At 41.8% G+C, this 26014-nt stretch overlaps 1 long non-coding RNA gene across 3 annotated transcripts in view; it reads right to left on the bottom strand.

Annotated features, from left to right (window-relative positions):
* The window catches only part of LOC147654053 (uncharacterized), a 47228-nt gene that overhangs the window by 5154 nt on the left and 16060 nt on the right, over nt 1-26014 (bottom strand). Inside the window, exons 2-3 of one of the 3 annotated variants that reach the window (XR_015284383.1) lie at nt 9186-9542; nt 6558-8363 (exon numbers count right to left, since the gene is read on the bottom strand). This is a non-coding gene — a long non-coding RNA (uncharacterized LOC147654053). Of the gene's footprint in view, nt 1-5542; nt 8364-9185; nt 9543-26014 lie in introns of those variants that run through there. The other 2 variants (XR_015284381.1, XR_015284382.1) reach the window with 2 other exon arrangements.

The raw sequence follows: 26014 nt of genomic DNA, 5'->3' as shown, positions 1-26014 counted from the left end.
GAGGTGCAGCACAGTTCACAGTAAAACTTAACCTTTCAATTTATCACTGGCAATACAGAAATTAAAATCTCAAACATCCAACTGTGAAGTCACACAAAGGCTGGAGGCTTATGAAGCTGTTGGCAGAATGCTGTGCTGGCAGGATGTGGTGGGTTCACCTTGGCTGGCTGCCAGACACCCACCCAGACACTCTCACTCCCTCTCCTCAGCAGAATGGGAGGAGAAAATGAGATGGAAAAGCTCATGGGTTGAGTAAGAAAACCAAAAGCTCTGCAGGGAAGTAAAATGAAAAGAGAAATTTATTCCCTACTTCCCATTAGCAGGCACTTCCTAGGAAGCAGGGTCTCAGTACATATAGCAATCGCTTGGGAATACGAACATCATAACCATGATGTCTCCTCATTCTTCCCTTTGTCTCTGTGTTTATCACTGAGCGATAACTTACGTTTCATGAGTACAATATCACATAGTATGGGATATTCCTTTGGCCACTTCTCTCTCCCAGCCTCCTGCCCACTCCCAGGTTGATCTTTTTTGGGGTGAGATGACTGGCAAGACAGCCTCGATGCTGTGCAGTCACTTCTCAGCAGTAACTAAAACACTTAGTACTGCTCTAGGCACAAGTGCAAAGCCAGCACCACAGAAGCTGGTATGAAGAAAGCTAACTGCATCCCAGACAGACCCTGAAAGAATCTAAATGTCTGTATTATAAAATAAAAAATGATAAAACCCAACCCAGCAAAACGACCAAACAAACCAAATCCTGCCTCTTTTATAGACAAGCCTACTGCAGACAACTGTAGTTCTACAACTAATCCAGCTTCATAGGTGGCTACACTTCCAGCACCAAGTAGTTCACTTACAGCAAAGAACAAGCTTCATAACTCGGATTTATACATCCTCTGTCACGCATGCATGGAAGTTCAAAAAGATCTTTTATTTGTCTCTGGGCTGATGGTTCTTCTAGGCTCATGTAACACATTCAAAAAACAGGTGGATTGTTTTCATGTAATTTCCTTATGCAACAAGAATTATGAGATGATGATTCTTTCATTTTGCAAAGGATGTTCAATTGGAGAAAGGATATGAAAAGGCTTAAACCCTACAGACTGTCTCTGATTCTCTTTTCACTCTGGAACCATGAGTCCCTGCAGAGCTGGATGAGCTTTAAAGGCAGACAGATGCTGGGCATTGGCTATAATCTCAATGAAACCTTGGGAGCACTAACTCTGCTCTGCATGCTCAGATGTGATTTTGTACTGGGAAACCATAGGTGGGATAAAATCCAGCACATTTCCATGGAAAGAGGGAAAAAGAAAATTTCCTTTTAGATATAGTAAGCACTGGGGAGTTTGGTCTTAGTATAAACTTAAGAAAGACTGGCTCTACTTTCTAAACAGCAATGTCCAGCTGAAGCCAGGCAACAAGGGAAAAAAAAAGGATGAACAGGGCGAGTAAGGCATGGTTTCACCTCACTTAGCATGATCATGCTGAGCACACAGCATGCCCAGATCCCACTGCAGCCACCAGAGAGGCACTTCTGAAAGCCATTCAAACATCTCATTGGCTGATTTCCCTTTGGGCTTGCCTGTCACTCTCCACTGATGATGGAAATGGTCCAGCAGGGCAGCAGACCTGCCCATGGAGTCTGTCTCACTCTGGCATCTAATTTTAAGGCACGCAGAGCTGAAGCCAATCCTCTGAGCATTTTTTCCTCTTGGATCTAATTTCATCTTGATGACTAACGAGTGAAAACATAAGAGTCTTAAATTATCACTACTCCTTTGAACTTGGCTAATACTGGGCTCTGTATGGAGCAAAGAAATTGCATGTGGATGGGCAAAGCAGCCACTCAAATTGAGGGCACTGCACCGAGGGCACACTGCATTTCTACAGCATTTGCACACTGGAAGCTAATAATTAAAATTTGTCTTAATCATGTATCTTTTGTGATCCTCTCAAGCTGAATAAATGCTCACTCACTGCCTGGTAATAGCTGACAAAGTCCTGGATACTGGAACAAAGCATTCATTCCTATTTAGTCATATTCTGGAAAGCCACCTTCCTTTTTTTTTCCTAATTATTATTAACACTGCACCATTAAGAATCATGATCATCATTTGCAAATTAAAGTGGTAAATGTCTGGGTGCAAAATTTATTAGTCAAAAGCTATTGCCTGACATGAGAGAGAGTGCTGTAATTCCTAATTTTTCACACAAAACCTCACTTCCAACAGGGAATTGTTGAAAATTGTTGATAAATCATTGCTATGATATATTTAAAGGCTGCTGGTGAACACTGCAAGACATAAATCACAGAAGGTGGCATTTTAAACTAGTAAATAAAAAGTAAATGAAAATATCATCACATAGATTTATAGAGTGCTCCACAACAAGGACCACTGAGTGGTTTTGGTTTGGTTTCTTTTTGTATGAGCTCTAAATGGGAAACAACAAATACTGGAAGTCCACATTATGACCCTGCATTTCTAAAGCAGCACCCTGTCACCAAAACTTGAATTATGATCATCTCCAGCTGAGAAGAATGGCAGAATCTGGCTCACAGTGTGTATCAACATCCACTCTGCTCAATTGTAAGAGTCTGGAGGACAAAGTACAAAGTAGTTTGGAGGGATGGGATCAGACAGACCCATTCAGAGAGCTTAGAGTCTGTCCTAAGCAAAGGAGAAATCTTACCCTTGTGTAGACAAAAGAAAACAAAGCCAATGAAAACAAATCTGGGAATATTTTGGCTGGAAAGCACTGGGCTCAAGCTGTGGACACAAATAACAAGAAGCTGCAACTGAGTAAAAAATCTCACTGAGTAGTGCCTACATTATTTTTGAGTGGGTATTTTTGGGTGAGAATTACCTAAAGTGGAATTTCCCCTCCTACCAGTAAAATGCAGACAGCATGTCACATACACAACTCTCAGGATGAGCTGTGCTTTTTTTGCACGTGCTGCAAACTGTGATGTTACAGCCCAGGGACAAGGTGCCCAAAGGCAACCATCTCGAGCCTCCCTTTCCTTTCTGTTGCTGGTGTTAAATTCTGGAGAGACTCCCCTCTGCAGGCCCTCTCTGACACAACTTCTCCAGGGCAAGGGACTGTTGGGAGAGGAAGACACAAACCACACTTTCCTATCATCTCTCCACCTGCATATGTGACTGCAGGAGGAGTGGTCACAGTCAGTGTGCAGCAGAAACCTAGCAAGGAAGACAGAAATTTCTGCTCTCTAAAGAGACACAGGGCAGCTTTTTTGGATCATGCACAATATTTACAGTTTCTTACACATCACAGAGTTCTGCTGGGGTTTATCCAAGCTGCAAAAGTAATTTCATGAACATCTTTGCCATATGGACTATTTCAGATGTTAAGAAACTAATTTGAAATATTAAGGGTTTTTTTTTATTGAAGTTTTTTCTCAGGTCTGGCACTTCCCACATCAAGGAAAAGACTTCTCACTAGCAGGACCATCAGCAAGCCTCTTATGGAAGAGGAGTTACCTAGAACAGCTTAGCCTTTTGGTTCAACAATCCCACAGGCATTAGGGGATTTATTATCTATTATTGTTAGGGGATCTAATTAGCATTAGACTAAGCGTGGGTTTTCTGCCACAAACATTCTTATCTGATATATATGTGCATCTTGATACATATATTCTGTTCTAGAGCCTAGACTGAAAGGGAAGGTTCCCCACTCTGTGAAAGAAGGTGGATTCCAGGCAAATCTGTTGCACTTGTGAAAGGGTCATATTCCCACTTTTTCTACTGCCATGCATTGAATTTAACCGCCTTTGTGTTTCAAAATCAAATTTTTCATGTGAAAAAAAAGTGAAAAACTGTATGAGTGAAGAAGTGTATGAGTGTAGATTCCCCTGGATAGGAAACCTAACAAATCCCACATTTTCAGTAAATCAACCCAGATTTTTACTGCACAGTCCTTTAACAGCCTCAAGGAAGGATATAAGGCAATAGAGCTCTGTCTTCAGTTCTGTTTTCTTCATTTGGATGAAATTATGTTGCCAACATCCCCCTTTTTAAAAAATAAACACTGATAAGCCTTTTTATTAGCACCAAGTTTCTAGCTGAGGGAAAGGATGGGGGAAGTTAAATTAAGCTTAGAGAACGTTGTTTGCATAATTACTGAGATTATGCAGCTGTTACTATCTGCAGGTGTTAAGTGCTGGACAAGATTTTTGTGTCACTTTGAAAATTTCAAAAAGCAAATTTTTAGTAACAACCCTGTGCATTTTGAAGCATTTTAGGTAAGCTTCTGTTTCAGATTATTTTGGTCCAGTTATGGATTCACACGTTTATGAAACTGAGTATCACACACCAAAAATAATTCTTGTACTGTGGTGCCATGGTCATAGCAGGAGAACAAGAGAGATGAGTTCCCTCAACGTGCCCCTGAACAATGCATGACCTTTCTCTGCCTCTCCACATTCTTTGTAAAAAATCCTTTTAAACTTTTATCACCTTGAGAAGCTGTGACCTTTTTTGACTTCTTAGCATCGACCACACAAGTTGTGGTCCACCCAAGTCCAGTGGAAGGCTCAGCAGGGTCATCAATTCATGTGTACATTAAAGTTTGCTATTAGCCTGTTGAATGAAGGAAACAAGCCTAATGTGATCAGAGTGTTTTCCTGTATGACCATCCTTTTCTTAGCAGCTTCTGAACAGTTTCACCAATTTCCTCTGGACCAAGGCAGTAGCAGTCTCTGCTGTGCTTCATAGATATTTCATCAAGATCAGTGGTAAAAAACAGGAGAGAAGTCCTATTAATGAGCCTACAGAGGAATGGTAGGAGGAATACAGCTGGTTTTTGTTTCACCTGGTAGCTTTGCCTTGATTTTTCTCAGTCTCCTTCACATCACTAGCTTTTAAAAAAATATGTGTGTATTCTGGAAGAAAGTTTCTTTGTTAACCCTGTAATTCACTTTTCCAAGCCTCTCTCTCAAAGGTCATTTCTCCCAGCATTAGTATGTTTTACCTCTGCTTAGAGCCACCTATTAAAAGATATTATCTTGCCTCCCTGTGAGGGCAATCTCTGGGCTTCCCCTTCTGCCTGGTGTTCATAAACTCCTCCTGTAACTGCAGGTTGGATGTTGATGACTGCTGCATCTGAAACACCCTGCTGTTTCTGCCTTCTGCCTTGCTGAACACCCCTGAGGTGTAGCCCTTGACTATCCCAGGATTGTCCTCCCTAGGGCTGGTCAGAAAGCAAACTATTTTCACAATCAAAATATAAGTAAGTGAAGAGATTTTATGGATATTTCCATGGAAATGACCAACTTTCAGAGAAAATATGAGCTTTCTTCTGAAAGTTTGGCTGTGAGTATCACTGTTTCTCACAACAGCACTGATTCAGGAGCCTCATTTTCCTGCTGCTGCTATGGTGTGAGCAGATAGCTAAGATGATCCATCCCACAAGACAACCCAGCATCCCACATGAAGAAATCCTTGTACCCTGGCTCTGTGCTCATTTTCTATAACCTACCTTTTGACAACAAAAATCTGCACTTCACTGTGAGGAGGTGGCATTTTTCATGGAATAGTATAATTTAGCAAAGCACAAACTTTCCATCAAGAACAGTTTATATACATTTTTTACACTGTTTGCTAGTCCCAAACCCTTCCCCTGGGGTCATCCTCAGGATGCACAGGAGCCCCAGGCATGTGCTGACAGACTGTTTCCTGCTTAACCCACCAACAGAGCCAGCAACAAGTCAGCCCACCACCACTTGCTTTAAGTGAGTTGGTATCCACAAAGTGGTTTTTTTTAAGATGCAGCAGTGGCCTTTTTTCATTGCATTTTGATTACACTGTGAGTGAGATTCTTCCATCCAGGTGCCTGAATATGTGTTAGGGTTTAGTGCCTAACCAACCCCTAACCTGCCAGCTAGGGCCACTTGAGATGTCTTCAGCTTCCACTCCAGAAGGACCTGGGTTCCCCTCTGGTCCCGCTATCTGTGTTGAGAGGCCTGAATCAAACCCTTGAACTGAGCAGAAGAAGACTTGGATACCTGGTTTATGGCTGGGAGTCCACATGAACACATCTAACTACAAATCACTGAGCTCTAGAACTGAGGCCCCTACTGTGTCTTTAGTCTGATGCTATTTAGACTGAATCTGCTCATGCCCATGCTTGCAATGCTCTATTTCGGGAGAGCCAAACTCTTCTCAGTGCTGTCAGAGGAGCACACACTGCACCAGCATGATGTACAGATACTGAGCTTCCCCTCTTCACTGACTCCAGGTCTGCGCTGCATTTAATTTACACCTCCGACACTGATAAATTCCTCTCCCAAACAAGGTGCTCTCCAGGGGCTTATCCATTCACTGCAGTCTTATTCAGTCACAGCAAAACCCAAGGAGTGGAATATGTCTTCTCTAACTCTGCCAGACAAGCAGTTTGCATTTCATGAGGGCAAATTTATAATGGTTCTTGGCTGAGCCGAGAGCCGGCAAGACACACAATCTGATTTCAGGCAGGGTAAGACTCAGATGATGAGAGAATGCCTTATCACTCTACAGCATTGGCAAAGTACTCACCCACTGTCTGAGGAAAAAGAGCTTTGAAGTGGCTCACCCAGGCAGCTGACTTGGGCTCCTCGCTCCTGGACATAGCTGGTCCCACAATCCAGACAGGCACATGCAGGAGGGGAGTCCCTGGAGCCCAAAAGCACCTGAGGCGTAATCTGTTCCTTCTTCTTCCAGGTCTGGCTTCCTGCCCTGCTTTGGCTTCTACCTTTTCATCAGTATCTCACAGGCATCTCCTCCATGATCCCAAAATGATCTGCCTCCAATGTTTTCTTGTAACAAACTCTTCCCATTCCTGCCAAAGTTGATGGAAACCCCTCATGAGTTAGAGGGAAGGTCAGAGACCACGGCAGGAACCCAGTCCCATGGGTGAACACAGTCATTACAGGGTTTGGGTACTCAATGGCTCTTTTGCTTAAACCAATTGTTTTTCTACTGAGGCTTCACGAACAATGAAAACAACAGCAATGGTTGAGCTCACCCATGGTATATTTTACCTATCTTCCACACAGAGTCACCTCCATCACTGTTTCATAATGCTGGAAATCAAGTTTACTGTCAGGACATGCCAAGTACATGAAGCACTATTTGGAGATGAGACTGAAGCAGCCCCACATGGAGAGCTCTTGAGCTAACAGAAAATCACTGGTGAGGTACCTCAAGTAAATCACGTTTGGAGCAATCTCAGGGAGTGTTTTAGCATTAGCTTTCAGTCTGAATACAGACACTTGCTTTCAGATATTGTTGACAGCTCAAACTTTTCCATCAGAGGTCTTTAAAGAGATGAAAAATGCCTGGTAAAACAAATGTACAGGATGCAAGTGGACCTCATGCAGCACAACAGTCCACTTCTGCTCACCCCCATCACAAGGAGAAACATTAAATTCCCAGACCCCACATGGACTTGCTAGGAGGGCCAGTACTGTACATCTAGTCCAACAAACAGAGACCCAGAGAGTCTGGGTTGTTTATCCTGTGGAGGAGAGACAGAGGGGGATGCAATTGCTTTCCTAGAAATGACTGCCAGGGGGCAGAGGAGCTCCTCACCTCAAAAGACAATGCTGGCACAAGTTTAAATGACTATGAATAATTCAGTCTGGAAATTCAGATGAGAGGAGGGATCCAGCATCAGATTTTGTGTAGGACAATGGGGAAAAGAGTCTAAACTTCTTCCTGACTGGAGCCTGCTGTGCTTATGAAAGCACAAATGTGTCAGTGGGGTGAGCAGACAAGGGAGGTCAGGCTGGCAGGAAAAAAAGTGATTTTGAAATGGAAAAATGAACACATTTTCAGGTGCAGAAGCCCTTCTTCAAGGAATTTTGTAGCACCAGGAGTGCTCTGCACAGAAGGGCCCTGAGATAAGCAGTGTGTGGAACACAGTTTTGCCCTTTGCTGCTCTGTGCTGCAAGCCCCTATCAGTGTCAGCATGTTGCAGGCTAATGATGTCCCAGCAGTAAGACGATTGCTTTTCTATTGATGCACACCTTCTCTTCTATTTTAAAATGCAAAATCACCAAGGATGAGATTTGAAACTACACCATTGTGGACATTTCTGATGTCCCACATTGAACATGCCCATTATCCCATTTATAGCCCCATCATTAGGCCAGAAGATCCCGGTTTCACTTGTCTCCTTGTGCAGTGCAGCATTTCTGCTTATCTGTCACTCGGGTGTCTGAGCTTCTTTATGGTTGTATCTGCATATCACTGCAGTGATACTTTGCTTGCATGCCAGGAACAGCTCTGTCATACCGCATGGAAAACAAAGCTCTCCTATAGCCTTTCTCCTGAAGAGTACTGAGAGGCATCCCTGAAAATCTTTAAAAGAGAACAAGAATGTAAGCTGCTTCTAGTGTAAATTGCCTAGTTTCAAATTGCTCATGGCTAATTTATGTACTGAGGGAAAGATTGTTCAGCTCTCCCAATATTGAATATGAATTTTGTATCTATATAACATCATAAGGACCTACATATTGAATAAATAAAGCATGGGTAGGGCTAGTCATGATTTAATACCACAAAATTATGTCATGATTAAATCACTAAATTATCCATCATGATTAAATCCTACTAAACCCTGCAGTGCAGGAACATTAGTGAGACCAGTTAAAGCTTTCCTCCTCCACTCTCAGAGGTTCCCATCCATCCATCTATCTCCCATTGTCCACCTTAAAGATGTGTGCCAGGTATGGCAGTGCCAGGCCAGGGGGCTGATGCAGGCACAGCTCCCCTAGAAATGCTCTCCTCCAGGTTTACAGAGAATTTCCCTCCCATGCCATCTTTACAAAAATAAACTGCTTTCACTCTCATCCCCAAGTGGAAATGTTCCTCTGAGGCAGCGTATTTCATTTTTAAGTAATAGCCTGCGGAGTCTTTTCCAAAGGCCCTTTGCTGTCTGAGAGTGTTTTTATTTGGTGGGTGAACAGTGACATCTGCTGGGAAAAATCCCCAGGAGGTGGACTGTATTCTTGGGGCATTCAGCATCCCTGCACACCTCCATCCCCTGTACCTCCTGCATCCCTCCCTCCCCCCCTTCTCTCTGCCAGCAGGGGCAGACAGGGCTCTTCCACTGCCCACAGGGCACATGAGCTGCACGCCACTCATTCCAGACAGGAACAATTAAGCCTATACAATATTTACCTGTCTGACTGTTTTAAGGAGCAGTTGATATAACCCACTAGGACTGAATCTATTTTCTTATTGCTTTTTCAAGTTCTGGAGGTTACATGTGTGTGTGGAGCATGGGGTCATGGCACACAGTGGCTGAGTGGCAGGAGCTTCTATCCACGTCCATCTCTGTGAGCACTGCAGTCCTTCATCCCGCCTGTGCCACTCTGACTCCCCCACTGCCTCCCTTTTTATTATATCGTATTTACAGCAGGACTTATCTAAAGATGGAATTCCACCAGAACTGCCAGCAGTAACAGACAGTGAGGACTGTGTTGCTTCAGGCACTGGGGTGTCTTTTCAGACAGAGTGCAGCACATCTCTGATGTCCTGTATAAATGACAAAATATTACACTTTGCTTCCCTTTAAAAAAAAAACCAAAAAACTTTACATTAGGAAAAAAACAATCTGCCACTCCGAGTGAAGCACTGGACCTACCATGCAGCAAGCTGTGCACTTTCTCAGATTTTTTGAGGCATTAGAAATATACTTCTCAAAAACATTATGACATTAAAATGCATAAAAGCAGGATTCAGACACCATATAGGGTTTCATTAGGGTCAGCAGCCCTCTGAATGTATGGTGGTGGTTAGGTGATCTTGCAAGAACTCTGTTTTCTAGTTTCCCCTTTAATTTCCAAAATGCCCAAGGAGAGAGGTGTGTGTCTACAAGCTCATCCAGAATGATGCTTTATCTTGATGCTGGAGTCCAGCTTCTTCCCATGCTGCTTGCCATAGGGTGTTGCTTGTGAGGCTCTGGCCTTGTGGAGGATACAGGCAAAGCATAAGTTTTAAACAGGAGTTTTCTGAGGAAGGTAGCTCTGAATTACTCTGCCCACTGCAGCCCAAAAGCCTTCTGACTTTAAGACATCATGACATAACCTACTTTCTTGCTTTGTTTATCATAACCTGATCTACAGAGAGACACAGAGATGTTTCAAGAAAGGTGAGAAATATCCTCAGAGATGCTACTGAGAAACATCTGCATTGAGGCAAACACCACAAGGTGGGGTGAAATGTTCAGAGCCAGGAGGAAACAGAAGAGAAGCAAGTGGAAAATTCAGGAGACTCTCCCTCAAACTTAGGGAGAAGCAGAGAGATGGAGGAGAGAGACACTGGAGAAAAGAGACTGTGAAGGAAAGGAATACTGAGGTAGGGCCAGTCTTAAAGCTCATTTTCTATTTTCTTAACATGGCAGGAGGATTTTCACCTGAAATTACACATGAAGCTATAATTTTTAAGCTAGGAAAAAAAAAATAATGAACACATCTGACACTCTGTTTGTGATCTGAAGAAGGGAAAAAAAAACATTTTCAAAAGTAAAATCTTGGAAAAGATTCTTTGGAAAAATAAACCTTCATTTTCATATTACTGCTCTGTGACTCTTCCCACATAGCTGAGCATTTTCATATGAATCACCAGTTTACTCAGAAGAGTCAACACTCAGCTCACAGCACTGAGAAGGAAAGCTGGGACAGCAGAGCCTCAGCCCTGCATGATTTAGAGCACAGAGCTGGAGATGACACAGCGGGTGTCAGGAAGCCCTTTCAGACTCATGCACTGATACAGGGGGAGGTCTGATGGGAACCCACAAGCAAAAAACAACTGAACAAAGCACTTAAGACAGTGCCAGGAAATTAATGTTTCTTCATGGGCAGGACTAACTTCTCTTGCTGTGAATCAATCAACATGCATCTGCTAGGCAAAAAGTGGTGTTTAAAGCAGGCAGAATGATTGCTAAACAAACTTGCACCAAGAAGGAGGCTGAGTAACTGAGCCCCAAAGAGCTGCACATATATGCATGTGTTTGGGTGTGCATTCAAATTTAGCATATTGGCAACAGCACTTCTGCAAAGCAGTCAAAATCTTGAAGTTAGCACCGAAAGAGTGAGGTTCAAAAAATAGGCTGAGGAGTCTTTTTTCTCTTTGTGCCAATACAGTTTATATCTTCTCCATGTTTCCAAGCTTTTCCCATCAAGCTAGACAGGGTCAATTCTCTGTCTTGCACTGAAACAAGAGATGTTCTGCTGTTTCCTTTGATTCTATCAGCTTTATAAAGACTGAGAACTGTAAGCTTGTGACCAGAGAGTAAGAAATAGCAGGCCTTTACTCCCTCTTAATGCTCAAGTAACTTCAGCAAAGAACCAGAGAGACACAAAAGCAGTAAACAGCCTCTTTGATTAGAGACAAGAAGAAAACCCAAAGCAACATCATGAGGAAAGTGAAGTTGAAGGGTAAAATGTTGCACCTCTGAAACATGGTGTGAAACAGGGATTAAGTGTCTCTCCACTCTTTTGTCTTAATTAGCAGCTCCTGCAGAGGACACCCTGGCCAGCCTTTCTGAGCTATGTTGTGAAAGAAATAACCTCTAAGGATTTATGTGGGGCAGCTGTGCTATCTGCAGAATACCAATTAAATCTAATTTCCAGTACTGCTTCAGCATGTTTGAAGACCAGAAACTAGCACTAGAAGTAAATGTGCTGGGGTTGTAACAGGCTTGCTCTCTACTCAAAATTTCAGAGCTACCCTACTGTTAACATGCACTCAGGAGACTGCCTGGTTGAAGCGAGGCTCAAAGCTTATTTCAAATTCGTGGGCACTATCTGCATTGACTCCAAGTCTCCTTATCACAGTTCACCGTACTAAGAATACTTTGTCCCTTGAGTATTGTCCCTAATAGTGGCTTAAACATGAGTCCTGCTGCAACACCTTCGTTGTTCCCAAGGGATTGCACTCTCCCATATTGCTGAAATAAATAATGCAAAAAAAAATCCTTGCAAGTAGCAAAAAAAATCTTCCCAGCAAACCATGGTGGTTCTGCAATCTACCTCAGCATTGCTTCTCAGTGTAGTGCACTTGACACTGCAGTCTTTTTAAATACAGGCATGTTATCCTTCCCACAAGAAGAGGTTAGAAAATGAGATGAACTCTTACAGTGACTTACTCCTACTGCAACAACTGCTGTTAGGAATGTTAAGCCTGCCTGAGAGACTGGAAAAAGTGAAGCAAGGTAAGTAATGGTAAGGCATGAAGTCAAGCCTGGCTTTTGCACTAAAAAGTTCATTTTCTCCCTCTCCTCTCTTCTGCAGCCTCCCTTCATAAGGGAATGGTCTGACTGGGCCAGCTTTCTTGTCTTCTTCAAAGTAAAGTTCTTCTGCTGTTGTCACCCAAGATGCCTTTAATTTCCCTTAAACTATAGCAACTTCTAAGAGGACCAAACATTTTTTATAAAAACAACCAACAAAAGACTGCATTCGGTTTTCCTTAGTCCAGGAGGATGGCATGTTTTCACCAAAGGACCAGAAAGAAGCAAAAGCATCGAGCAGCCCTCTCTGATCATGTTTCTGCATCGTGTTTCAGCTGCCTCCAAACAGTTCAACTGGTGGGCTCAACTTCCAGCGCTCGTGAGCAGATGGTACTTAGGTGGCAAAACATTCCTGTTGTAACAGCCTATACACTTTTCAACAGTTTTCATAACATGTGATGCAGCGTGGCACGGAGCTGCATGGGGAAAACAACTACCAAGCTAAAGGCAAGAGCATATGTGTAAGTGTGAGTTGTGGCTATCTGTATGTAATGAAACAACATGGGGTGTTATCCTCTCTCTTCCACCTCTCCCACCCAGGTGTCCAAGCACAGCCATATATGCTGTGTCTGGGTGTTCTCATGGCCTTCCAGCTCCAGAGATATCCTACCTGGATATAATTAAAACATATCCTTACCACAGCTGCAACAGGAGTGAGAAACAACTGACAAACATTCTTTAAGAATATCATTATTCTTTTCACACTCAGGTAATGAAATATAAACTCACAATAACTAGGAATGTACACAGCAAGAGCTTGCCTCTTGTTAGTAGTCAATGTTTACTTCTAAAAAGACTTGAAAAAATCAAAATGCAGGAAGATTACATTTCAAGTCCACTTTCAACATGACAGAGATGGAAAATTCAGTCTATTCATTATATCATGCTTTTTGGTAGTTGAGCCAACTACTTCACCTTCAGTAAAGCAATTCCTGTTTTTTTGACTATGGCTGATTATGGTATAAACCCTTTTAAAAACTGCTGACCATGAACTGACAGTAGAAAAATAAAGATCATCTTTGAGTAAAATATAAAAAAATATGTCACTTGTCATTCCCTTTTTCATACTGGAGTTCCATAACAGGAGTTACTTTAATATGTCTATTCCTACTTATATATATAACTCATTGCAAGCTCCATGACATGTTATCTATTTTGCAACTAATACATCTCTTTTAAGGGCATTGTGGGTGGTTTTCAAGAAATATTATTTTTATGAATCACAAATGAAGTTTTTTTCTCTTTAAAAACCAAGAAAAACTTTTTTAAGATCTTTGAAAAATATATTGGCATTACAATACTTAGTGCCTGGTCTTTCCTTGAAGAAGTATTTTTAACACCAGACTCCAAGCCAGCCAATTAACACTGACACTATGTTCAGGTATTCCTGCCTGGTCTAAACCTTAAAACTTCTTAGCTAACAGTCAATATGTTTTAAAACATATTTTTATCCTTTTTTTAGACAATCCAGAAGAACAAGTGTATCACTTAAGCAGCAAAGAATACTACAACATTCATCAATGTTATTTATAATCGGCTCCCATGAGCTCCAGTTCTTCAAAGGTGGAAATGAAGCTAACCATGCCATAGTTCATGGGTTTGGCTCAAGTAGGAACACCAGGAGTGTGACTCATAAAAGTACACGTTGGTAACTCCTTCTATGCACAGATGATGCATTAGCACAGGTATAAAGTAGAGGATACATGTGGGATCACAATGGCAAGGAAGAAGCACACACATTCTTTTTTATTCTAAATTACTATAATATCAAAGTGATAACAATATCCTAGGAAGCAGTACAGCATTTTCAGGCCTGAATTCCTTTTTCACCTTAAGGCCTAGTCATTCAGCATGGCACCAGCTGGAAAGTACTGATGTGTAAAACACAAGAACTGTCTTTGCCATCAATTAAAAGAAGATTAACAAGGATGTTGCACTTAAGATTCACAATGTAAAGGTTTATCCCTCTTTTGAATGGATCAGTTATTGAAGCTTATGGAGAACTACTTCAGATTTAGTTTTGCAAGCTCTCAGAATAGTTCTTATTCAAGATGCATGTAACATGTTCTGAAAACTCCTTGGTTTTAATTAAAAGGAGAAATTCCACCAGTACTGTAAAACCAGTCATCCTGAAATAACATCTCTGAAGTTTTGGTAGACTGAACCCAAATGACTCTGTTATATTCCCAAACTTTTCTTCTTCATCCCTTAAAATAAAATAAATAATTTCTTTATATTGTCAAATTATTTCAACACTGTTATGTTCTTTTTGGGAAAAGGAATTTTCACATGCTTCCTGCACAGTGAGTTAGAAGGACTCACCGTGAGCTTTCACAGATGCTGCTGGGGTGCAGCCTGCCATTTCTGACATCCTGCAAGAAAATACTCAGATACACAACACATATCAGTCTAGGGGAGGAAACTGGGAAACATCTCCTTGCTGCTGTCCCTCTTTACTGATACTCACAGCTCCATCACTCCCCAGGAGCTACTGAAAGGCATGTCAGGGCAGCTGTCAGTCTTTGAGGAAGTCTCCAACACACTTGGTACAAGTCCTGGGGATAGATGGCACAGTGATGCACCCCTGGGTGGCAGCCCATAAATTGCACAGCTGGGGCTTCATAATTACTAGTTCAAACTATTATGCTGCGTCTCTTCCCAAATAATACAAAGTTCCTTGTTAAGCCCTGGCCTTTGATGATCTTCTACTCTGGATACATGTTTTTTTGCCCTCAGCATTGGGTGACAGCAGGCTGCAGGAGCACCTCCCACTGGGCAGGTGGAAAGTGGTGACACCAGCTTTGCATTTGTCTACCCATCACCACCACTTGGCATGACCCCAGCACATTCTTTACCTCCACGTTCTCCTGCAGGCTTTTATACCCCAGCTCAAGACATGAATCTTGCACCTGCAATTTCCTGACATTAGAGTGTTGCTGTGGTAGGTTAGAGAAAAGCCTTCAAACCGTTTCGAAGATAGGAAGCCTAGAAAGTCACACTTCATCATCCTCATTACAATATCAATGACAGCAACAGCAGCAGCAACAACAGTCACAGAGGCAGCACATGATGCCCAGCAGTGTCACAGGCTGGCTCCAGCCTGCCCTAGTGTCAGCCAGCCTCAAGCCAGCTCAACAGGACTGTTTTAGAGAGCCCTTCATACTGCTGTGGGAGCATCCTGCCCTGGAGTAGCCAGGGCACAATTAATCTCTCAGCAGTCACCTACTGGATTGTTTGGACTAGTAAAATGGGCTGTGCCCTGATACTGAAGGCAAAAGACAGAACTCGGCTCTTCCCTATGTATGGCTGTCCTGGTTTAGGGAAAATTTGGGTGAAAACCTCCAAATGGGGTCCCTCTAGAAAGGAAATTTAAGCAGCCACTCCCCAGAGTAGTTTGGGAAAAGATTTCCTTGGAGAAAAGTGGAAAAAACTGTTTACTTAACAAACAAAGTATCTACAAGCATAAAAATTGAATAAAATTAACAATAAAACCTCTTGCTGTTGAAAGAGATGGCAAATTCGAAAAGTCCTTGCTGTAGGGTGTAGTTTAGCTTGCTCAGTCTCTTATCAGTCCCTCTGGCACTGGACAGTGCCGAGGTCCAGGCCCTGGTGGGACACAGGTGTGAGCTCCCAGTGCTTTTTGGGTTTTCAGCCCAGAGCAGGTTTGAACAGACCCAAGAAAAAAGAAAAAGAAGCATAGTCCAGGGAATTTCTCTGCCTCAACTAGCTAAAAACTAGCTAAAAGCAAAGGAGAGCTTTGTCCTGCTGTCTGTCTGTGCTGCAGACAGCACAGTCCAGAGCAGGATACAGGGGAGAAAGCACTATTTCTGGACACAAACTATGCACTTCTTCTTTCTACTTCTCTGCTTTTGGAACCAGTCTTAAAGGTGCAGAACTTAATATCCAAACAGAACAGACAACTGGGGATACAAGCATCATAAAGTCACCCCAGGACAGTGGCAAACTCCTCTCGTTCCAAAATTAGGGACACCGTGTTCATTCAGAGTGCTTGGCGGGAAGGGTCCTTAGCATATGCTGCTCTCCTCACAGTGCCCAGTATCTGCGGCTAGTAATCAGTGCTAAAAAACCCATGCCAGCAGCCAGGACAACCCAGCCAAGCAGTGTGGGAAACCACAGAGCAGCACTCAAACACGTGCCCCGACCCTTATGAACCACAGATGCAGCTCAGATGCCCAGTTAATGGTCACAACCTGCAGTGTCCTCTGACCCAGTTCCTGCCAGGGAGCCTCTGACACTTTGTGATTTTATAAGTGTATACAAATCAAAAGCTGTCAGAAAGGTAAGGCTGCCCTCTGGACCACCAGCCAGAAGTCTGAGCTTGTGAGCTGATGGGAAACTAAGCAGATTTCCTCTGGAACTAGGCTCTCCATCAGTCTAATGGTCCAGGAATTGCAAGCACTTGGCACTGCTAAAGTATACATCAAAAATAGCCAGGCATTGCCTATACCTCTCCACAGAACAGTATGTTCCAATGGAGAGAGTGCTCCAGAAGGGAATGCAACAGGAATGGAAATAATCTGACGTCTCTGTGGGAAGAAATATAGATTTGAAGGTCTAGAGAGGTAAGGAGAGCAGCACAGAAAGTTTTCCAGATATCCTGAATCGACCACCTTAAATTGTTAGGATGAAGTGCTGTGACATTGCTCTTGATGTAAAATCTGCCAGCCTGTTGCTGTATCAGTAGGGTGCAGAAGGCTCAGAGGGAACAGCTTGAGCCACCAGCAAGAAGAAATATTGAATGTGCTGCTTGTGAGAAGCACCAGGACTGACAGCTCCAAAAGTGAAAGGGCTTTTACCTCTCTTTTCCACTACCTGGCACTGGTAACACTGGGAGATGTGCTGCACAGCCCACTCATCCTCATAAATAAAGAGAACTCTGTGGGACACATTGATAAGTTTTGAAACTAATAGCAATGAAGAAAAGTCTGAGAAAAAGGTCTGAGAAAAAAAAGCACTATCTGCTGGTCTTTGAAGCTGCTCATTCCAACACGTGAGAATAATGGAGCTGAACACAAATTTTCCAAAAACTGTTACATTCATCCCAAGACTCTCAAAGGCCAAACTACTCTTAAAAACACCACCCCGGAAAATGTTATTCATGTGTCCCAAAGGAATGCCCAAAAAGCCAAACCAAACACCTAAAGGGAAGCACATGGACCAATGCCATCTGTTGTCCAGTTACTTCAAGCTCCTCTATTAGTATTTTCATCTAGAAAGCCCAAATGTGATGTTTTTTCTTTTCCCACTTTTCAATCTTATGTATGGTATCAACCAACAATACACATATAAATTAGTTTTTTAATAATGTGGTGTATACTTATCCCATTATGATCCCATTATAACTGACACCGAATTGTTGTTCTACAAACAGGTAAGCACAAGAAGAAGCAAAGGCTCAAATAATTCTTAGTATCCCACAACTTTTAAAAGTCTAAAGTCTGAGTCTCTACTAGACCATGGCTTACCAGAAGAGCAAAACTGGAATGTCCAAGAGAAGTCTGCTTTACCTGACACACTCTTAAAGTATCTAACATCAGCATAGCATAGAACTTCAGCTAGAGACTGAAAAAAGCTGTTGTTTAAATAGTGTTTAAAGGTTTTGTCTGATCTCAAGAATTAACTCCAGAAGTAACCACCACAGCCGCCTTCTGTTGAAAGCTGGCAGGTTTTGAGCACCAAACACAACTAGTTCCTGGCTAAGGTGAGGCAGAGCAATTTCCTCATGGCCTCAGAGGGCAACCGAACATGGGCATAAATTTTGTGCTGGAGGAATGTGGTTTAACAATATAGAAAATAGAGCTGCTCCAGCAAGAGGTGGTTATTTAATTATAGCACTTTAAAAGAGATGCTTTATTTTTAATAAACAAAGAAATTATATAATTTAAAGTATCAACCACCTGTGCAGTGCAAAAATATTGCTCTCAATTTCTTTTTCAAAACACAGCTCAGTTCCATGCATGTGGTTTGTCTGCTCTCCAGTGCATGAAACTACTCCCTCAAAACCGAGATAAATATGCCCAGGAGATGGGACCAAATTGCCTCAGGTCTTTGACAGAGCAAAAGCTCCCAACAGGCTGTGTTGTAACCAGCTGATATATGTACATAAATATACTGGCATGTCTCCAACACTAAGTGAAACCTCTTAAGAGTTTCCTTGTGAATTTGTTGAGCTCCATGTGGAATAGCTTTTCCACTCCTCTGTCAGTAACCACATCTCTAAACCAGAGACAGTAGGAGACAGTAGGAGACAGTAGGAAAGCGTTGCTCACATGTAAAAAGCAGAATATCTTTAAGCTATGACAAAACTTATTACATTTATCCATTACTGATGTTTCTACTTACCAATGCAGAGAGGCTGAGGCACAGAGGTTCAGTGAGTTACCAGGGCTTACCTACAGCTACAGTTTCTAACTAGCAATGTGATGAGTGTTTGGAGGTGAGGAACAAACATATTTTACCTGAACCATAGTCCAGTGCCCAAGCTAGCACTCCCACCAGTCCAGTGTGTTCTCCACAGGGACTTGTTGGGCTGGGAGACATGGCTATGAAAACTGTGAGTCACTGTTCCAGTGGAGTGTATGGACCTGGAAGTCATTGTATCAGAAGACCTTAAGTCTTAGGGGATTATTTTGGTTTAAAAAACGCCCATAATTTATTTATCACATTAAAACCCCACATGATTTGAAAAATTTATCATCTGAAGTCAGGTAGATTTTTTTTCCACAACTCAAAATCTCCACTCTTTTGACACTACAGCAAGGCACAATGTGTGTTATGATATTTTGTATCTATACATTTTAACCAGAAACCTGTCACCTACAAGTATGGATAACAGTCCATTTCTCTCCTGTACTATTTTTGGATTTTCTTCACTGCCCTACTATAAAACAACTGATTGATTGACAAACAGACTTTTCCCTGGGAAATTAGATTAGAAAATATTTCACCAACTCTGTGCAATTTAAAACAAAACAACTAAAACAACCTTAGGGCTACCATGTTAAATTTTCCAAATATCCAACAGCTAGGGTCAATCATAGCCCAAAATCAGGGAAAAGAACAGACATTAACAAGCAAAGAGCTGTCTTGGACACCCAAAGGGAAACACCAACTAGACAAAGGCTGCCAAATCCTTATCCCAAAAAATATTTGAACACCTCAGTCTGATCAGTATCCACAGCCAAGATTTTCCTGCTGGAGTTAGGCTTATAACTCAGGTCAGCCTTTTCCCATGAAAAAAACAGGGAGGAAAAAAGACTGTTCTCAACCCTGTTTAGCAAATAAACAAGCAGCTGTTTTTCTCATCAATTTAGTTTTAAGTCTCTGTCCTACTTAAATAACACAAAGGATGAAATTATGAAATCTTCATTAGAAGAAGGGCTCACAACTGGTTGGTGCAGCCCCAAGGTTTGCACTGCAATCCAAAGGCAGAGGTAGACTGACCTCTCTTCACTCACCTCCCTCTCTCCCTTCCTCTCTCACCTGGGAGGAACAGGAACCTGGGAGAGCAACAGAGGCAGAATTTATCCCATGTTAATCTGCTGGTTCTCACCAAAAGTATCAGTAGGCAGGAGGATTTGGAATTATGCAAATGAAGCAGAGCACAGATTTGAAAATAAAGAAATGCCCTGACTCTTCACGGATGCAAGAGGGTACTTGGGTAAGTCAATCCTTGCCCTTTCATGGCTCTTAGTTTGTGTGTGAGAATTGATGTGGCAGATGCTGGGGAGACCCAGAAACTGGAATGACTCGGTTTGCAGGAATGTCTACTCTGAGAATCCCCTGGTGCTTGTAGAGGGGTGGGAGCCCAAATAGTTCAGTAGGCTCCCCATGTTGTACCTAATCCCAAAGTAGCTCCAGGCACTCCTGGGATATTACAGGCAGGTACAGACAAACCTGGACTTGTTCTACCTGCCAGAGTGCTGGGACAGGAAGGACCGGAGCATGGCATGGACGGCAGCTGGCTCAGTCATGCCAGATCACTGCATTAACCCAGCATTGAACCCAAGCTCTGCTCCAAAAATACTTGGCTTTGCTCAGTACTAACACAGGTTTACAGCTTTCCAGAGCTAAGCCTGTAAATCCATATGGGATGGGACACTTCATAGATTGAAAAACCCAGGCCTCTGGCAGTTTGGGAATCCTTTTGCTATCTCCTGTCTCACACTGCATGTGCCTGGAAGCTGAAATATGTTTTGCATAATGCCTAAATTGTGAAGGTAGCCCCAGAAAATTACTGTCTGAGTAACAACAACAACACAGCACAACCAACATTTCACTGGAATGTTTGTAGGGAGCAGAGGTTTTAAGGCAAGTTCAAAAGAGCAGCTGCTTTCATCCTCTTACTGTTCAACTGTGGGGCTGCTGAGCATTTTCTATAACATTATCTGAGCAGGGGCCAGGATATCCAGCAAGATTAATATAGCTTGTTTCTTGGCTTTTCTGAGCCACAGCTTAATGAAATAAATCGGAATAGATTGAACAGAGTTGGCTAAGTGCCCAACACAAGCCTCATTGCCACTTGGGGAAGAGTAACAGGCATCAGTACGAGAGGCCATAGGATTTTGCTGCCAAGGGTTTTATTATATCTCTCCTGATTTACAGGGTCAGGCTTGGTAGGTGCCTTACTCTGCAGCTCCATCTCTTGGCAAACATCAGGTACAAAACAGACTGCACAGGCTCTGTGTACTTCAGGCAGAGATGCATGGTAAGTACATTTTGATGCAAAGTACTCCTCATTTCCTTAGCAATAACGGAGGGACATAACTCTCACCTAAAATAGAAGAGGGAATTCTCTCGTGTACTTCCTTCGTGTTTGTTATGTTGCCCTGGAAACAGTCCCCAAGTCAGAAAATGGCAATTGAGAAAGAAGAAATAGACATTTGTGGGGAGGTTTTTTAGATTCCTTTTAAAAATACATAATTATATTTTTTGAACTGATACTATTTTAAAGTAATGAGAAAAGATTTATCAATTCCTGAGTAAGCATTTTTATTTTAAAATAAAGTTTTTCATCTTTCCTGACCCGCCAATATGCCTCTCTGATGGCTGATGTAATAATGAAATATCCAGCTACACTGTTCTCCTTGTTTGTAGGTCAGTATGTCTCGGGAAGAAAAACAAAACCCCAAAAACTTGCCATTAGTTAATACTATTTACTGCCCCATGACCTTCTGCAGCCTGTTTGACTGATGAGCTGATGGGCACCTGTGCTTCTGAGTGAACTTTAGTGATTTATTCCAGTTGATGAAGTGGTTTTGCCGTAAGTACAGAATAGACAAGCCAAGCTTTTTTAGACCTGCTAATAAACCATGGTAATGCCTTGATCTGACCTGGATTAAAAGTACTTTAAATATGTACAATACTAAATGTAGAAGATTACTCAAGTTATCTTGTTATAAACTCAGGCTCTGGGAATGGAGAGGAATAAAATGTGGATAAAAAACAGTCTTGGACAGGCAAGTGCAAAAGATTTTTCACTGAGAATGTTTGAAAATTAACAAAGAAATGGGAGAATGAAGATGGTGGAAGGCAAAAAAATTTAAGTAAATCAAGAGAGGAACTTGGGTGAGATATCAGTAAAGCAAGATGCCATCACAGATGAATGCAGCATTTTCAAACAGAAGATGGTGCTTTCTGAGAGGAAGAATATAAACTACATCTTCTAGCTTCTAAATTTAACTGTGAAAAGTAAGAAAAATGCTTGGGTGTCACTGGCATTTTGTCAGAGATGTCTCATAGTGCTAAAAAGAGGAACAGTTAGGAAGGGGAAAGAATGGAACAGAGAAGCAATACTGAAAATAATTTTTATTACCCAAACTGAGCACATCATGATCAGTTCTGGACACCTTGAGAAGGACAAAATAGACATGAAATGAGTTTAGAAAAGACAATGAAAACAATTAGAGACATGAAAAGCTTATAGTTGAATAATAAAATCAAACCTGTTCACTTCAGAAAAAGATAAAGGTGTTCAGATTAATGAATGGCACCAAAGAAACTGGGTTCTGCTCATCATTTCCCATCATAAAGGAGCAGAAGGGCATCTGCTGAAATGAAAGACAAAGGATGAAGAACAATCCTTTCCCACAGCAACTGTCTGGTTCTATTCCTTTCCACCAGAGACAACTGAGATCAAGAGTTAATTTTTGCAAATTAAAAAGGAAAGGAAATTTTCATGGAAAAAAATAAAAGAGAATATGACAAGTACTAAAAATAAAGATATTATTTGATTTTAATGGAAGCTATCTTCCAGTGTAGGCTGCAGGACATAAACTGATCTTTGAGTGCGGGCAAGAGCAAAATTTTTCCCCTCCAAGGAAATTCTATTTAACTATCATGCTCTAAAATTTCTCAGACCTTTCACTGCCAAACCTGGCACTTTCCACTGTCCCAGAGAGGATGCTGGAACAGATGCAGGAGTGGTTGGTTATGGAGCAACAGGTCCGCTCCTACTGTACCAGCAAACAGGAAAAATCTGGAAGACACTAAATGTGGCCAAAGGGAGACAAAAAGAGACAGAGTTTGCAGGAGTGCAAAAATTAAAACCAGACCCACAGTTCAGCTCAGTTCCCAAACATCCAGACTTTGAGAGAATAATGTGTCCGCTTGGAAACCATCAGGGGAAAACAGAGAGAAGAAGCTCTGGGCACAATGGTCTTCAGGAGGGTCTTGGTTTAGGGTGAATTTAGGAGGAAACTTCTGAATGGGGTCCCTCTATAAAGCAAATTTAAGCAGCCCTTTTCCCTAGTGGTTTGGGAGATAGAAACCTTTTTTGAGAGAAAAAAACTGCCTATTAAACAAGCAAAGTATTTACGAACATGAAATTAATAATAATAATAATAATAATAATAATAATAATAATAATAATAATAATAATAATAATGGAATATTCTGTTGTTCTGAAGAGATAGTAAATTCAGAGTCTCTTTTTCATGGGGTGTAGCTTAGCTTGCTCAGCTTTTCCAGGGTTTGGGTCTGGTGTCCTGGCCACAGTGCAGCTTGGGGGGGCCCTGGATGACAGTCCTGATGTTCTCAGACTGAACAATAGCTGAACCATTCCAAAAAACTTCTGTCCCCAGCTAACTAAAAAAAAACTAGCTAAAAGCAAAGGAGAGCTCTCTCCCACTGTCCGTGTGCAGACAGTACAATTGTGAGAAGGATGCAGGAAGCGAGTGCAGTTTCTGCAAACAAACTGCGGCCTCTTCTCCCCACCTTCGCTCTCAGAACCAGCCTTAAAGGTGCAGAACTTAACATCCAGCAGAAACAGAACAGGTGACTGGGGATAAAAGCATCATAAAGTCACCCCAGGACAAGGAGAGAGATTAATAACCTGACTCAAGCCCAGTGTGCCAAGTGAAGCCTGGAGATGGTGTCTTTGCTGTAGAGAGGAATAAAGACACCCTGTATTTTGCTAACTGGTCTCACTTTCACCCCTGGCACACACACATACTAACTCATACTCAAGTAATTGACAACTTTCCTGTGGTTTTGCTATCATTGAAACACACTGTAAGAATAGATACATTAATTTCATTTTTTTTTCCTTAGTGACTTGGCTAAAAGCAAATGCTTTTTCAATGCTTTGAATGTTTTTGGGTTTTTTTTTAAGATATGAAATAGAAAAATAGAACCAATTTTGGCATAGCTGCCATATTCCACTTCTTTCAGCTGTGTTAACATTTTCAGTAAGGCCTACTGTGCTGCTCTCAGGGATTACATGAACAAGAAGGGAGTCTCCACTACTTTTGGAGATTCCAGGAGTCCCTCTCTCTCTGCTGCCTGCTCAGGGACTCAAGGTGGGTCAAATATCTAGCCTACAAACAAAGACTCATGAACAGAACAGATGGTGTAACACACACACAAGTACTCAGTATTTCAAAAATGTACCACCCTCTTCCTTGTTTCAGTGTGTTTTCAGAGATGTTCTGTCTCTTCACAAGAAGCAGAGGTTCTGAAATACAACTGCTACTCCTTTGTGTGTGTTGATGGCTGTTTCAAGCATCAGTTCTGCTCCATGGTTTTTATTGTGCTATTTTAACTTCACTTCCTTCACATGATCTTCTAATGCAGCATCCTCCCCAGTTAGCATGGTTAATTATGCAGCCACCCTGCTTGAAGAGGTGAAAAAACATAGGCTTTTACACAACTAATGGGTAGCATTTTCCAAAATTCCAGATGAAAAGATTCCCTTGACACCTCTATCCATGCATTATATGATTTCTTTTTGATTTGTGACTTGAAATTCCATGACATATAAAATCAGTTATTTGCAAGTAGTTTTCCTTTCCCTTAAAGAAGGGAATAAAACATTACTTGCTAGAAGCCCTTTCTTCTATAAAGGACAAGCTGGGTTTTTTTTGAGGGCTGTGCACTTGCTCTGAGATTTTCCTCTTTCTACACAAGAGTTCATCCTCTGCTCTCAGCCAGAGGGGAGAGCCAGGCAGAGCAGCAGGGAAAACCAGCCAAGTACAACCAGGGAAAATTCAGACACCTCTTTCCTTCAGTTCTTTGACACACACCAACAGAAAGAATTATGACTGAGAACACCATCAATGTGATCTGCTATTTGATTTTTAATTTTTGTATAGAGAAATTGTTCCAGTATACAGATAATGATCAGAAAAGTGATGAGGTTTTGTCATAATCAATATAAGCTTTGAACCAGTGCTTAGAATGGTTAGCACTTTAATACAGACAGAGATATTTTGCTCTCCAGCATCAGGCCAGAATATTAACCAGTAGAAATACTTATTCACAGACCTTTCACAATCAGGTTTTAGTTGGCATAAGACTTCTCAAGTCAGAGATAGGTAAAGGATTTCAGTGGGGGAAAAAAAACCAAAAAAACCCCGTAAAGTCAAAAGACTTTAAGCAGCTTAGAATGTATAAAACTTTTTGAACAGATGATGAACATCAGTGAAACAGAAAAGACAGCCTTGTCTACACAATCATCTACAGTTCAAACTCCTCTGAAAACAACAGTGGGATAAAGTATAAATAGAAAACCAAAAAACTGACTAAGTCTGATATCTTCAGCCTCTTCACTGGTGTCAGGTGTTCTCATATTGCCTGGTTCTGCATCCCTCTCGCTGTAAACTGATTATGTGCTTTCCTAGGTTTACTGAAGTCCTGTTGAGATGGGGAGCTTGAGTTAAAAGCATAATCCAGTGAAGACCAAAGTGATTGTGGCAGAGAATGAGCATGTGTATGAAACCTGAAACAAAAAGCAGAGGAATCTCTGCAGATCCCTTCTGCTGCTGCTCATCCTTAGGTTTGCCCTGCAGGCACCGCACCCAAAGACTTGGACCTGGCCTTGGATATACAGGTAACACCAGGCAGGGAACAGGGGTGGGGGGGGAAAGGGAACAACTTGCCTTCCTACTCAAGCCTTTACAAGTAGCAACAGCTCCAGCTGGACAACTTTGCATCTGTGTTAATTAATGCAGCTCAGCAGTTAGGGAACTGTGCATCTTATGAACCAGCACTTGAGTGAAACCCCTCTCATCTGAAAGAAAGTCATTTACTTTGCCAAGCCAACTCAATTTCACTTTTCTAAAATAGAAAAATAGACCAGCTAAGCCAAAATGTAAATTTACAGAGTAATTTGGAGAAATTAAAAACTACTTTTAACAATCAGAAGGAAAAATAAGAAGAGGGAAAATTATAATGTACTAAGTAGATCAGAATGTGAGCC

The sequence above is a fragment of the Cyanistes caeruleus genome, chromosome 3 (genome assembly GCF_971803275.1).
Source record: "Cyanistes caeruleus chromosome 3, bCyaCae1.hap1.1, whole genome shotgun sequence".
NCBI classification, from domain to species: domain Eukaryota; kingdom Metazoa; phylum Chordata; class Aves; order Passeriformes; family Paridae; genus Cyanistes; species Cyanistes caeruleus.
The sequence above is the reverse complement of the archived record's forward strand: the minus strand, read 5'-3'. Positions and strand labels throughout refer to the sequence as shown.